The sequence below is a fragment of the Sebastes umbrosus genome, chromosome 4 (assembly GCF_015220745.1).
Source record: "Sebastes umbrosus isolate fSebUmb1 chromosome 4, fSebUmb1.pri, whole genome shotgun sequence".
NCBI lineage: Eukaryota > Metazoa > Chordata > Actinopteri > Perciformes > Sebastidae > Sebastes > Sebastes umbrosus.
The window spans coordinates 5,253,504-5,267,896 of NC_051272.1; the positions used below are offsets into that span (position 1 = coordinate 5,253,504).

At 40.6% G+C, this 14,393-nt stretch overlaps 1 protein-coding gene across 14 annotated transcripts in view; it reads left to right on the forward strand.

The window, feature by feature from the left end:
* Positions 1–2,005: 2,005 nt before the first annotated feature.
* LOC119486452 (unconventional myosin-IXAa-like) overlaps positions 2,006–14,393 on the forward strand; it is a 164,362-nt gene continuing 151,974 nt past the window's right edge. For 13 of the 14 annotated variants that reach the window (XM_037766579.1, XM_037766580.1, XM_037766577.1 and 10 more), the window contains exon 1: positions 2,220–2,347. The gene's annotated coding sequence lies outside the window, so the exon portion shown is untranslated. Of the gene's footprint in view, positions 2,348–14,393 lie in introns of all 14 variants that reach the window. The other variant, XM_037766583.1, reaches the window with a different exon arrangement.

Consider the following 14,393-nt stretch of genomic DNA (forward strand, 5'->3'; position numbering starts at 1 on the left):
AAACATTTAACAATTTGATAAAGTACATAGAAAAAAGTACATAAAAACAGTAATACAAAAGCCATACTTCTGAATATCAAACATCCGTTATTTATAAACATTATGTCATATTCATCATCACATATATCAGAAAATACATCATCTACATTCAAAAATATTACATTAAGGTTGAGGAAAAAGGAAAGAAGAAATCTTTAATACATGTACAGAAATTGGGTTTAAAACACCCTTCTAAACAAGTTATCTGTATCAAATCCCAATATGGAAAAAAGACACACCTGTTATTTATAACATTTCTTCCTTTTTACAAATATGTGTGTCAGAATCTAGAAAAATATATAAATATAACTGCATGTGTAGGAAAAGCCATCATAGTACAACCAGCATTATTGTTATTTAGATGAAACATTTAACATCTATTAGCTAAACTTGACTATCCGAAATTAACATTGTGACCAGTCAGAATTTTTATTCAAGATATTGAGAGCTTCGTTCACTATAGAGAGTTGTGGTGGAAATTTACAGCGTATAACACAATTTTGCCTAGACAAAACTCTAATTCAAGGTATCTGTAACTCTATTGTGACTAAGCAAAATTCTAATTTTAGATATCCGTAATTACATTTTGTCTAGTAAGATTCAAACTATACGTTTGCCATTCATGTGTATGGGGTTTCTCATTACAGATATCTACAATTCAGTTGCAGATATCCGCAATGTGATTTACGGATATCTACAACTGAATTATGACTAGTTGTAATTCCAGTTTCAGATATCTACAATTTAATTCTGAATAGTCAGAATTCCATTTCAAGATATTTTTAATTTCCCTCAATTCATGATATCTACATTGTCCTTTTTAGATACCTTAAATTAAATTTGAACATTTCAGAATGACGATGAAGATATCTCAAACTGTAGATAGGAACAGACCTAATTTAATTGGAGATATCTATTATACGATACGATACGATACAATACAACTTTATTGTCAGTTTGCACAGACCTACTGCTACCATAGACAGACAGACAAGTAGGACGCATCAGACAAAAAAAAGAAAACTCATCACAATTATTCATACATAACCCAATACAACATTACCATCTGTCCTCTGGATTTACATGTCTTTAGCAGCACACTAATTATTATTTAGCAACAAGATGGACTGATGAACAAAAGCTTTCTTTAGCCTGATGCGGTTAAATGTAGGGACTCTAAATCGCCTCTTGGAGGGCAGAAGTTGATATTCCCAATCAATAGTTATCAAGTTATAGATGTCTTGAAATAAGTGAATTTTGGATTTTTAGAGATATCTCATTTGCAGATATCTCTAATGAATATCCAGTCTAGCTAATAGATATTAAAAAGGCTTCAAGATTCAATATTCAAGATTCAAGATGTTTATTGTCACGCCGGTTGTACAGGTACAACGTGTGAAATAGTTTTTGCTGGGAAAATCCATTAAAATAATAAGTTATATTACATTTACATTACAATTATAAAGAAGAAATACTTTGTACAAGGGCATATTAAGAACATATATATTGAGAACATATACAGTATAGTATATAGAGTATAAGATATATTTTTGTGTGAGAAAATGTTGTACCATACTATGTGTGTGTGTGTGTTTGTATGTGTGTGTGTGTGTGTGTATGTGTATGTGTGCGTGTATGTGTGTGTGTGTGTGTGTGTGTGTGTGTGTGTGTGTGTGTGTGTTGGGGAGGGGGTTGTCCACAGCTTTTGGCCACACCCCACCCTCATGTCAGTCATGTGCTGCTGAGTGACACTGCCTGTTATCAAATCCCTTCATGATCCCTCTGTTTAAAAAAACTATACTAAATAAAAAAAAAAAAAATCCTAACTGAATTGGCAAATTCACTTGAAAACAATTACTGTTATTATTTCACACACAGGAGGATCCAAAGCCCAGATCCCACCCCCCATCCATCCACCCCCATAATAAACATTATGGTGATATAGCTCCTCACGTGGACGCGCAGTGCGAGTGCACGCTCGGTACGACAGGCAGGCGGATTGTAGACGAGAAGAAAAAGGAGAGAGAGGAGAAGCTGTGAGAGGAGGAGGACGACGTGACCGGAGGACTCCAACCAGAAGGACTAAACACAGAGACACAGAGAGAGAGGAGAGAAACTGGATCATATCTACAGCAGATTTGGAGGTTTGTGCAGCTGGATACTCGGTGCGCACGACAGCGTCTCTCTGCAGTAAAACCAGCCGGAGTGTGTTGGACACAGGAGGCTTGTCTGCTCTTCCTCGTCTGAAAAAGAGGGTTTGTAAGCGGGGACGTTTACGGAGCAGCGGACTGAAGGCACAGTGGAGGAGGTAAGCACAAATTTTCTCCTTTTAACCTCCTAGTATTTACATTTTGCTGTCAGTAAAACCAGCAGAGCTCTGGGTGGGAATGTCAAAACCTCCAGTTCAACATCAGCTGCAGCCTCCTCATTCAGATGTGACATCAGACCACGTTAACATGTATGATTATGAGAGGAATGGATGATATATTTACTGTATATTTACTAATATCTTGTCCTAATTGTTTTGTAATCACTATTATGTAGTCATATCTTTATATTAATCTTGTCTCTATAGGTGGAGGCTTCAGATAAGCTCTCTTTTTTGCCTCTTCCTGCACTGTATATTATTCTTTTTTTTTTTTTTTTAATGTTGTATAGTCTTAAATTGTGCAAAGCAAATAAACAAAATTTAAAAAATAAACAAAAAATGGTCAGAATAGCCTCCAGCACCCAGGTCTCCAGGCTCCCCCTCCATCCTCACCTCACCCCTCCATCCTCACCACCACCTGGGATAAATGTCACGCTGTTTTCTTACATAATGCGTAAATGTGCAGTTACAGATGTTGCCTCCTTTTATGCTGGATGCCACGCAGTTTGTGTGAGTCTGACAGTGACACAGTGCAGCAGCAGCAGCAGTAAACGTGACGCACTGGTATAAATGGATGATGATACTGTAGAGCTCGACCCATCCAGAGTGCTGCTGCTGCTGCTGGTTGGGTTCAATGTCGCAGAGGAGAGTCTGGAGCTCTGAATGCTGCTGTTGTATAAAGGCTGCAGAGCTTTTATGTATGTCATATTGCTGCACACTGCTATACAGTGTTGAGAGCTGGCTGTGGCATTTTGTCGTCATGTGTGAGGCTTTAAGGCTGCTTACATCACTCTGCTGCTGCCTGATGATGCCTGATGATGGCTGAGGCTTTTTACATCTGGACACCAGGATGTTCAGCTGCTGTATGCTTCTAGTTATTAAACACCATGTGTTGCTATAGATGAAGGTTAATGTTGTTTTGTGTAGTGGTGTGATCTCCTGTTGATCACAAACAGCTACTGTAATACACCCTAACGTTACATCCTCAAGGTTAGAGCTGAATTGATTAGTCAACGAGTAAAAAATGCCCTAACAAAGGTGAATATTAGCTGGTCTGCTGAGTCTTGTATGATGTTAAACTACATATGTTTTGGTTTTGGACTGTTGGTCAGACAAATAAAGCAATTTGAAGATGTTTACTGGTGCTGTAAAGGCTGCAGAGCTTTTTGTGTGTCATATTGCTACACACTGCTATACAGTGTGGAGAGCTGTGACGGAGGATGGTTGTGGCATTTTGTCGTCATGTGTGATGCTTTAAGGCTGCTTACATCACTCACATGCTGCTGCCTGATGGGGCTGATGATGGCTGAGGCTTTTTACATCTGGACACCAGGATGTTCAGCTGCTGTGTGCTTCTAGTTAAACACCATGTGTTGCTATAGATGGAGGTTATAATGTTGTTTTGTGTATTGTTGTGATCTCCTGTTGATCACGAAGAGCGTAATACACCCTATTGTCATATAGCTAACTTTATACATCCTCAAGGTTAGAGCTGTATTGATTAGTTAATGAGTAAAAATGCCTAACATTCACTGGTTTCAGCTCCTCAAATGTGAATATTAGCTGGTCTGCTGAGTCTTGTATGATGTTAAACTACATATGTTTTGGTTTTGGACTGGTGGTCAGACAAGTCAAGCAATTTGAAGATGTTTACTTTGGCATTTCTACTGTTTTATAACCATTTATTGACCAAACAATGAATCGATTATTCTAGAAATAACAGATGAACCGACAGTGACAATAGTTGTATAGTTGCAGCTCTTGTCAATATTTAGACGGATTGTTGTCAGCAAGGGAAGGGGGGTGATTTGAGTGTAAACATGTCAGTTTTAATTATACAGAGCTTTTAGGGGCGGTCATCGTTGTGAGTATGAGTATTTAGATTAGATCCTGATGGGCAGGTTGGCACCTTGCATGGCAGCCTCTGCCATCAGTCTATGAATGTGTGTGTGAATGGGTGAATGCTGACATGTAGTGTAGAGTTCTTTGAGTGGTCAGAAGACTAGAAAAGTGCTATATAAATGCAAGTCCATTTACCATAAAGTGAAGCCTTTACACATAGACTATAAAACAGAAAACCATTGTGTTCCAAATTGCTTCACGAAACAAAGTGTTTTGATAAACTAAATGAGGAGAAACAGCCTGGGATAGGTAAAGGAAATCATGTAGCATGGTTAAAGGCACAGAATAAGAGCATTACAGCAAAGCTGTAAAGGTGGATTTACCTTTTTTGGTGTCTTTCATGTGAATTTCATCACTCAGTTTGAAGTTGAGAGTCTCAGTAGAGCAGCAACAAACAAAGTGGGTTTGTTACCCACTTTGTTTCAGTTGGAGCTGAAATCAGGTAACCTTCAGTCAGTTGACATGTTAAAACAGGTCTGAATGGCCTCGGCCAGACCAGACCTGACCAGTAGTGCCCCCGAGGTCTCTGTCCACGAGCCCAAAAGCTTCAAGAGGTGACACACCCTCCTCCTCCTCCTCCTCCTCCTACTCCTCCTCCTCTTCCTCCTCCTCCTCCTCCGGCAGCTCTGAAGTGCCGATGTTGAGCAACAGCACTGAGGAGCCGTGGCTGCATGTGACGAGTCTCTGCCGGCCTGTGGTAACGTTCATGAACTGCCGCAGGGACGGAGATAAAGCCGTTACAGGTGCATTATTTTGAAACGCCAGAACACACCAGTGCTTCTCAGTCACCTCCTGCAGGTGACGTGCAGTCTGACTCCTCTGACTCTCCTGCTGCTGGAGAACTCCCTTAATGCGATGTCAACTTTGCTGACATTAACATTTCATTCAGGTTATTATGTAATTGGCTAAGCTCTCGAGAGCAGGACTGAAAACATTGCTTTGACAGCTCCAGCTGCCCGGCGAATGCACTCCTGAACGAAGCGGAGCAGCTCCAAAGCAACTCAGAGTGCTTAATTTTTAAACGTGTGACAGATGAAGACGTCACGGCAGAAGAAGTGAAGTTTCTACACAGTCACAGTCAATATAAACATCACACAGCAATCGCATGCGAGGATAAGGGTGTTTTGAAAAGCAATATATTTCATTTTAATAATTCATGTAGAATGAAAGCCTCTTTTTCTGGAGCTGTTTGAAGACGCCACAGATACTTCTAGAGTTGGCATTTTCTCAAGCATTAACACTACTGTCTCTTCTGTTGTTGCTGCGGCTTCAACATCATGGGCTCTCCATCTGAACCACTTTGGCTTCATTTTCCATATATACCTTTTATCTAGAAAGAGAAGAAACAATGCTGCGTCCATGTCCCAGACGAACAGAGATTTAATGACGTTTAAAGGCTTAATATGCTGTGGAAATAATTTGTGAGTATAAATCCACTTCATATTTAAGAAGTGGTCACTTATTTTAAACCCTTTGCTATCAGAAACCACCCAGGTTCACGTATGTTAATTAACTTTGGTGCATTGATGTGACGGAGTAGATCAGAGAGTGGGGGAGGTTCATCTGTTTGCTGCTTTCACACCTGCAGTTTGGTTTATTTGATCTGGATCAAGACAAAAATGATATATTGAAGCCTTTTGATGATGAACAGACAGAAACAGACTGGAAAAGAGCTGTTTTGTACTGTAATATGAGGGTATAGCTGGGGATTGCCAGGTTTCACTCACTTTTTTAATGAGAAATGCAGCTGTTTTTAAAGCTCTTTTCACTTTCTGATTGATCAGGTAAAATCTACGCAGTCACGGTTGCCAAGTTAAATATAAAAGCTACTTAAAAGATCACTTACTTGACAGTTAACGATCAGCACACGGATTTAATAGTAGTTTAGCTTTTGAATTCATGCTAAAATTACAAAATCTTGTGGTCGGTCTGCTTTGAGTCCGATTGGAAGCTGACTGAGAAGCACCGGAGTTAAAAAGGGAGGTGAAGGTGACCTCTTTTATTTTTTTTAATGGAAAACCAACCGGCCTATATGATCTCATAGCTGACCTTTATTCATGCTAACTGACATGCAATCACTTTTCTCACAGATTTACTGTAATCTACAAGCTCTGATGATGAAGTCTGTATTAGATCATAGAGATAAGCTCATCAGCAGATTTAGGGAGGAGCTAAAGACTCCATCTACTGTAAACTGCTAAAAATCATTTCAATACAGGAGCACACTGACCCGCTTTTCTGTTTAGTCTGACCTTTTGAATTGATGGCTTAAAGAAAAATGGTTTTGTTGTTGTTGCCACTGGATCCCAGTGTCCTTGCTCGAGCAGTCAGATCACGCTCCAACCTGCTGCCGCAACGCTCAAGGCTTCATGTAAGACAATACCAGGATGAGGTCAATGTCTCACATACCATGTCAGCACGGCTATATGCATCTCTAACCAGGTGTATTTATAGCTTCCACAATGGTGGTGGAGGAGGAGGTGTGTGTGTGTGTGTTAGGCATCTTAAATAGCATCTGTCTTTGTCTTGACACAGACGAGAGGACTTGAGAAGATACAACAGTAAAGTAGTCAGATTTCCATTGTTGTCACTGTCAGAGAAAATCTGCACAACATTAAAGTTTGACGTCGTGTTTCTCCATGAATCAAATCTGTGATGATTGACGAAGACAGAGGACAGTTTATTTTTTATTAATATAAAGGAAAGCCTGCTTTGTAGACTGTTACATCATTAATCCGTGATGTTAAGCACACAAGCAGTATTATAATTTACTCTTCAGTTGGACCTATTTTCCCTCATCATCATCTGCTTGCGCTGCAGTTAGTGATTTCCCAGAATGCTTTTCAACACCTCCCAGAGACAGAGCATGATCTAGTTGCACTGAGCGGTGGGCTTTATGTGTCGTTGGGTTGTAGCTGTAGTGATTGTGGAGTGAGAGAAGAAACGTCTCACAGCCCTCATTTAAAAAAACAACCGGTCATGTGTCTGCAATGCATTCTGGACAATCGAGGCCACGATCAGTGGAGTAATCGGCATGTCTTCCTGTTCTTTGTATGAATTTGTCACTACATGTTTGTCATACATCTGTGCTTTTGCCAAGCTTACAATTACGATGCTACTTTAGTTTATTTTGACTCAATCCCACATACACATAGAAAATAATTTAGCCTTTTTTTAAATGATTGTATTCTTGCCCTTTTTTTGTTTTTTGAAGAGAAGGAACCAGTGGATGCTAGAAAGTATTGAGAGACAAGTAAATGTGTTGTTGGTTTCGGTCTTTGTGTGGGATTTGTTGACAATAAAAAAAATATAGAGTAACGCCAGCCGTATTCTTTGAGCTGGGGACACACCAAACCGACATCAAAGACCTAAGGGCGACGAAGGCCACCAGCTGCGTCGCCTCACATCGCCTCACATCGCCTTTGTCTTGGCCAAAAAGTTGCTGCTACGTACATGTGGTCACATTTTCCTTTATTGCTCCTAACAAACACACTTTAGTACCTACGCATGCAGCTGCATTGAAAAAAAGCATTCATTTTAACATGTGAAAAGGATCCTGCATACTTCCGGATATCAACTCAGTCAGTTGGATCATTCAGTGGAACCGTGACCGCTGACACACTTCTGCTCTTTACGCTGCTAGCCGAGACCACACGGTGACCTGCTGACCTCTGTGACACTCATGTGACATGAAGACTGAAAGTCATTTGTCACAGTGTTGATGCTCCGTGACGTGAAGTCCGTTATATTGACCACAGTGTGAATTAGACAAGGATAACCTCACACAGCCTTCAGCCACAGTCGAGGTTAATTCACAAACACATTCTCCTTGTTAGGTTTCACATATTCTTTAGAGAGTAACACTCAAAGAAACTACGTCCAAAACAAAAAATAATACCTCTGTCTTGTGCGGCTGTCCAACAATATTAGAATCACTTTCATTTTTCCACAGTCTCCTTCAAAGGAGTCACTGCAGTATAATATGTGTCACTGGTGCAGATTGTTAGCATGATAGCAGAAGTCCTTTTGATTCCAACATGGCTTGATTCCTAGCAGGGCGCTGCTGTTTGTTATTCTTTCAGCTGTTCAAAGCCCTCTGTGAATTTCTGCATCCATTATCGCTCCTCACATCTCTTTGTATTATTCATTTAACCTCCTTCTATGGCTGTCGCTGCTTTAGGCATAAACACGGTTTAAAAAGATTTCTCATCGTGCAAAAAGTCTCGGTTTTGTTGCTGAAGATGTTTTTGACGTGGAGAGTGGGAGAACTTGATTGTGCTTCTTGCAGTATCAGCAGCAGCTGGTGAGGGCATGGATCAGTCCCCTGGCACTGCCCGGGGCAAAGAGCAGCCAGCAGCATCGCCATCACCTCGCTGCCCTCCGTCCTGCTTGGCTGATCACAGATAGAGAGACAAGAGGAGAGAGTTTGACAGGGATGATTAAGAGAAGGAAGTGTAGGCATTAATACAGGTTGAGGGATTCCTTTTAAATCAACCAGCCAACAGGCCCCCTCTGCAGATCAGGGCTTCCAGCTTTTGTATGCTTCTACTAGCTTCTGTATATAGTGTATTTATGGGATTTTAAATGAAATTAGATGTTTAACTAACTTGTGGCGGCGCTGCACAGTTGTAACCTGGATATATGGCTCTTACTAGACAGGCCCGGACCACTTTATTTGGAGGTAATATGGAAAGTGAGTGCAATGTTAAATCAGGAAGTCGGTCCGTGAACTCTGATGTCTGACAGTTTGGGTCATAATTTTAGCTTTCAACGTCGTTTTTTGTTCCAAATGATCTAAGATAACCCAATGTTTTTTTTTTAACCTGCATGATCGACATATTTCGCGACGCATCAGATATTTTTTTGTAATGTTGACACATTTTTACGTCTCAGCAATTAACTTAAAGGGAACATATTATGTATTAAAATATGTTAGTTCTCAAGCTGTGGGCGGTATATTCTAATGAGCCTGCATGTGACATAGGAAGGGGAGCCAAATCTGAATGGCTTGTTGAATCGCATCTTTTCTGATCTAGGCAGCCCACAAAAAAACTGACTGGGTTGTCTTATTCACAGTTTGTGGGTTGGTAGGAACTCCAGATACCCAAATGTATAAGCACAAGCACTGAAAAAGTGAGTTTTCATGACATGTCCTCTTTTAGACCCAGGTTATATGAAACCACAACTTCCCTTTAAGTCTTTCTATTTTATCTCCCTCCTCTTGTCAACGTCAGGATGGTTTAGTGCTCAGAGAGCCCATTCCACATGATCCACATGACCCCAGTCCAAGCATTAAGCCAGTAGTCATCTGCCCTGCTGACGTGTCTTTGATCAGTTCCTTGAATCACTAAAAGCCTGGAGGTCATTGTGTTATAGCTGACCCTGCACTCAGATGTCTACAGACAGGCAATCAATAAAATATCACATTATTAATCATTTTGTTTACCAAGTCAGGAAGCTGGTTTTTGTTCAGTTTAGATACATGAGTCGAGCAGCTAAGAGCAGCCAGGAGCCAAACCAGGACTGTTGCAGCTGGACGTCGGTCTGAGGAACCCAAAGAAAACAATGGCAGGAGGCTCAGAGGATGTGATGCACAGATTGTACTGAAAAATCTCAAATTCCTATTTGTTCCAATAGGAGATGCTGCGCAGCTCCAATCAACTGCAATTTGAGTGTGGAAAACATGATGGAAAACAGTCAGAGACGAGCCCAAAAGCTCGCCTGTGCCTTGAACGTCCACTTTAAGTCTGTGTTTTAGCTCCGCTGCGGATGCTGATGTTGCATTGTTTGTCTCACTGTATTGCCAGCAGATTGATGGAGCTGCTGCTCAGATTGACAGATCTAGCTCAGCCAGCCACTCTCCCCTAAAGCCAGCCAGACTGCCTGTGAAAAAAAACGCCCACGAGGGTAAATCAGTAGTAAGAAAAACTCTCGCCCCTCTGCAATTAGCACCGTGTCATTTTGGGGTTCAGAGGCAGCCGATAATGTCACATCTCACTCGTGTCTGTGGTTCGGTTCTTAAACATTTTTGACAGCGTGCCTGCAGACTCGGGAAGGCTGCATCGTTCAGCGCTCGTGTCACTTCCCCTGAAAGCTGGATTGTTGTCTTTAATAAGTGCTTGTCTCATATTTGTGCTGTCTGTGCAGCGTCTGGTTTCTGTCACCGTGGACTGGCTGCTGCGGGTTGCTAGTTGTAGCCAAATGACGCCGCGCTGAAGAGCGCTGGCAGCGGACACGCACGCGAGAGGAATTTGAATACATGCAAGAAACGACAGGCAGGCAAGGCGAGCGTGTGACCTGCTGTCTGCCGCTGCTTTGTTGCAGTATGCTGTTATGCAGTGCGTGTGTGTGACAGAGAGAGAGAGAGAGAGACAGTAGTGGCCAGAGCCAGAACAAAGCAGTCTGCGACCAGAGGACTTGGGTGTGGCACTCACTGGTACAGTTTGATGAAGCACCAAATGAAGTCTGATCTCTCAACACTAATGCTTTACTACATCTATTCATTTGTAGGTGCAGCTGTGCAACGAACCTCAATACTTTTAGAGTCCTGACAGATATGTGTCCGTCGCAACGAGTGTCAAAATGTGCACCAATGTGTTGAGTGCCTTCTCAGGTCTTGTTTACATATTCTTTCATCAGGTATTTCCTGATTTTAAGTCGTAATTTTGATACCGATTAATTCTTAGTCATTTTCTTGAGCAAACACATTCAGTTCCAGCTTCCTAGTTGTGAGGATTTGCTGCTTTTCTCTGTTTTATATGGTAGTAAACTGAATTTCTTTGGCTTTTGGAGTGTTTGAAGACGTCATCACAGGCTTTAATGGGCATCTTTCACATTCTTTGACATTTTATAGACCACACAATTCATTGAGAAAGTATTCTGCAGATTAATCGAACACAGTTGCAGCCCTAATTTCACTTCTTTTATGGCTGTTAAATAAACAAAAAGGAGTTGTTCCGATACCAATACCATGTGAAATGCGTCCGATATATTTCACAGTGGAAAATCCAACAAGTAAAACGGCGATATGTGCAGTGTGTAAGGCTTCTGTTTCGAGGGGTGCCACTAGTGTTGCCATGTTCTGTCGCATTCATTCTCTCTATGTATTTGTTCATGTTTTACATGAATCGGCTAATACCGCAAGTTCAGGTATCGAAATCAGGATCGGGAAGGAAGACATGGTATCAGAACATCTCTAACAAAAAGGTATCAAAAAAGTATGACTTTGGTATTTGTACCAAAACGTAGGTGTCTTATTGACTTGATACCCGGCCCTATTCATTTCCAGCTTTCTGTTTGTCTTTCTTTTCCTTTGTTGCATGTTTTCTTGCACGTCTCTCCCTCTTTGCGTCTCTCCCTCTTTCCTGTCTCTATTCTTCTGGCTTTTAAAGCTTCGTCATTCTGCCAAGGTTGTCTGAAAGGTGCTCCGTCCTGCAGTCCGTCCTACTTTGGCGCTCGACTCTAAACTGGGACGCCACAATACGAATATAGCAGGTAGTATAGCCGGTGGTTCACTGGCTCAAAGTCACATGATGTGTTTAGCTCGGACACCGCAAGTTTGGACATCTTCTCTTCTGTGTATGTTTTTGTCTCTGTCTTGTACAGACGCTGAACTTGGATATAGTTCTGTGGACGAGAGTGGCACTTAATGTGCCTAAAATGTAAACAACCCACTATTATCTCATTTTAGTTCAATGTGTAGGAGGCGACACATTTTCTCCCTCAGAGGAACGTGTGATTATGAAGTTTAACGTGAAGTTATATGGCACAACAAACAGTCGGCATCTTTCTTTATGTCTTTCTTGTTGGGCTCTATAAACACTCACCATAACATAAAAACCCACAGAAGACAGATTTTCATCACTGTATCTTTTTCCGGCTCTTCCTGTTTTAGCTGTCATCATACTGTATGTTAATAAAGCTGTTTTCAGCCTCTCAAATATGAGGATTTACTGCTTTGTTATGTCATTGTGAATGGAATATCTGTTGGTCCTTTGAAGACTTTGAGAGACTTTGAAGAGGAAGTGGTTGTGATCAGAAATGTTCATTTAAAAATAATAATCCTTGCAGTCAGCATTGTATTAGAATCCTCATTAGCTGATGATGGATCTATAAACACAACAACAAAAAACACGCAAGCCATGTTTTCATCACTTTTCTCATCTTTATATTTTAATAAAGCAATTTAGAGTAGAAAGGATTACTTGATTCATCGATTGGACGATCAACAATTTAGTAATCAATTTATCATTTAAGATATTTATCAAGCTCAATGATTGTAAATTGATTTGAGTTTGGGGCTGTTGGTTGTTTAAAAAAAGCTTTTTAAAGATGCCACCATGACCTCCCAGAAATTGTGATTGACTTTTTTTTTTTTTAAATTAATCAAGTAATTTGGAAAATAATCATCTGATTAATTGCTAATAATAGTATCATCATTAGTTGTAGCGCTAAAGCAGCTCAGCAACAGTCAGCATCATTCTTTATACTATATATTAGAATCCTCATTAGCTGATTTGGGTCCATAAACACCCGGCAAAACAATAGAGACCCAGAACAGCTGTGTTTTCATCATCGTCTGTGTTATTCTGGCTCACGTTTCATCATCTTTATACGTATGTTAATAAAGCAATCAGTAGGTACTGTCAGCCCTCCAACACACATTGTCTGCAGGGATTTCATTCATTCATTCATTCATGGTCTGTACTGGCTACATACCTCTTCAACCGTCCCCGACAGGCAGCAGTTGCTAGGAGCCAGACTCACTCACTCGCTCTCCGATAAGCAGCTAGTTGGTAACAATAAGGGTCACTGCTGGTGAGCTTCAACGACGTGTTTTTCTCTATTTATTAACTGAGAAGCAGCTTCAGGTAAGAACCATTTGTGTTATATTTATGTTAGACTCAGTAAAACCTAATGAAAGAGGCATAGTTCAGTCTGTTCAGGTGTGTTGCTGCGTTACAGGTTGTGAGATATTCAGTTGTGTCAATGTTGTTTTTCTCTTTTTATTGTAAGTGTCGGCTGGCTTTCTCAACAACGTAAAGAAAGATTAATCTTACTGTCATATTAGTGGAGTTAGTAAGTAGCTTGAAATATTTGGATGATACTTATTTTTTCCCACTTTTCACAAAACAATAGAGCTGAAAGAATTAGTCAATCAACTGAAAATTAATTGGCAACTATTTCAGTTTTTTTTTGTAAAAATGTCAAATTTCTCTGGTTTCAGCTTCTCAAATGTGAATATTTTCTGTTTTTTTCTTGGTTGTCTGATAATAAATTTAATATATTTAGGTTTTGACTGTTTGTTATAAAAAAACAGGACATCTGAATATGTTGTGAGGGTCAGCTTTCACTATTTATTTAATTTAATTGAGAATATAATGGGAAGATTAATCAATAATGAATATTGTTAGTTAAAGCCCTAATAGAAACAAACACTTTTATGTATCAGAATACAATGAAACCAAGACCACGGCAACAAAGAAATACAAGATATGTAAACAAACATGGAACAATACAACTGAAAGCAAACAGCTTAAAGGAGCAGCTCAGTTTATGCACAGTGGGCATACAGATAATGAATAAGGAGCTGCCGTTCATAATGTGCTTTATGTGTCCGTCAGGGAGTCACAGTCGTCGTTTACAGCTGTTGTGTTAATGAAAAGCTCTCCGTTCCCTCTGAGGCTGCAGCACGACCGTCTCGTCTGGAACAATGATGAAAGCTGCTCATGTAAAACGAGCCGAGCACGCGAGCGCTCTCATTGGTCGGTGGTGAACGAAGAGAGGCGGGCGATTGGCTCGTCGTTTCCGAGTAGCCGCGATACGGTTGGCTGTTGTCACGGTGCTGAAAAGTCTCACCAGAGAGAGAGAGAGAGAGAGAGTGTGTTGTGTGTGTGTGTGTGTGTGTGTAAACGGGGGTGACAGTGAAAAGACAGTTTGTGTGTGTGCGTGTTATTGTGTGTGTTATTGTGTGTGTTGTGTGTGTGTGTTTAAAAGCTTAGGTCAAGGTGAGCACAGTGGGGTTTAATTTAGTCGGAGCAGGGTGTGAAAGCCGGCCTGCTGTGGCTTCATAGGTGTGAATGAA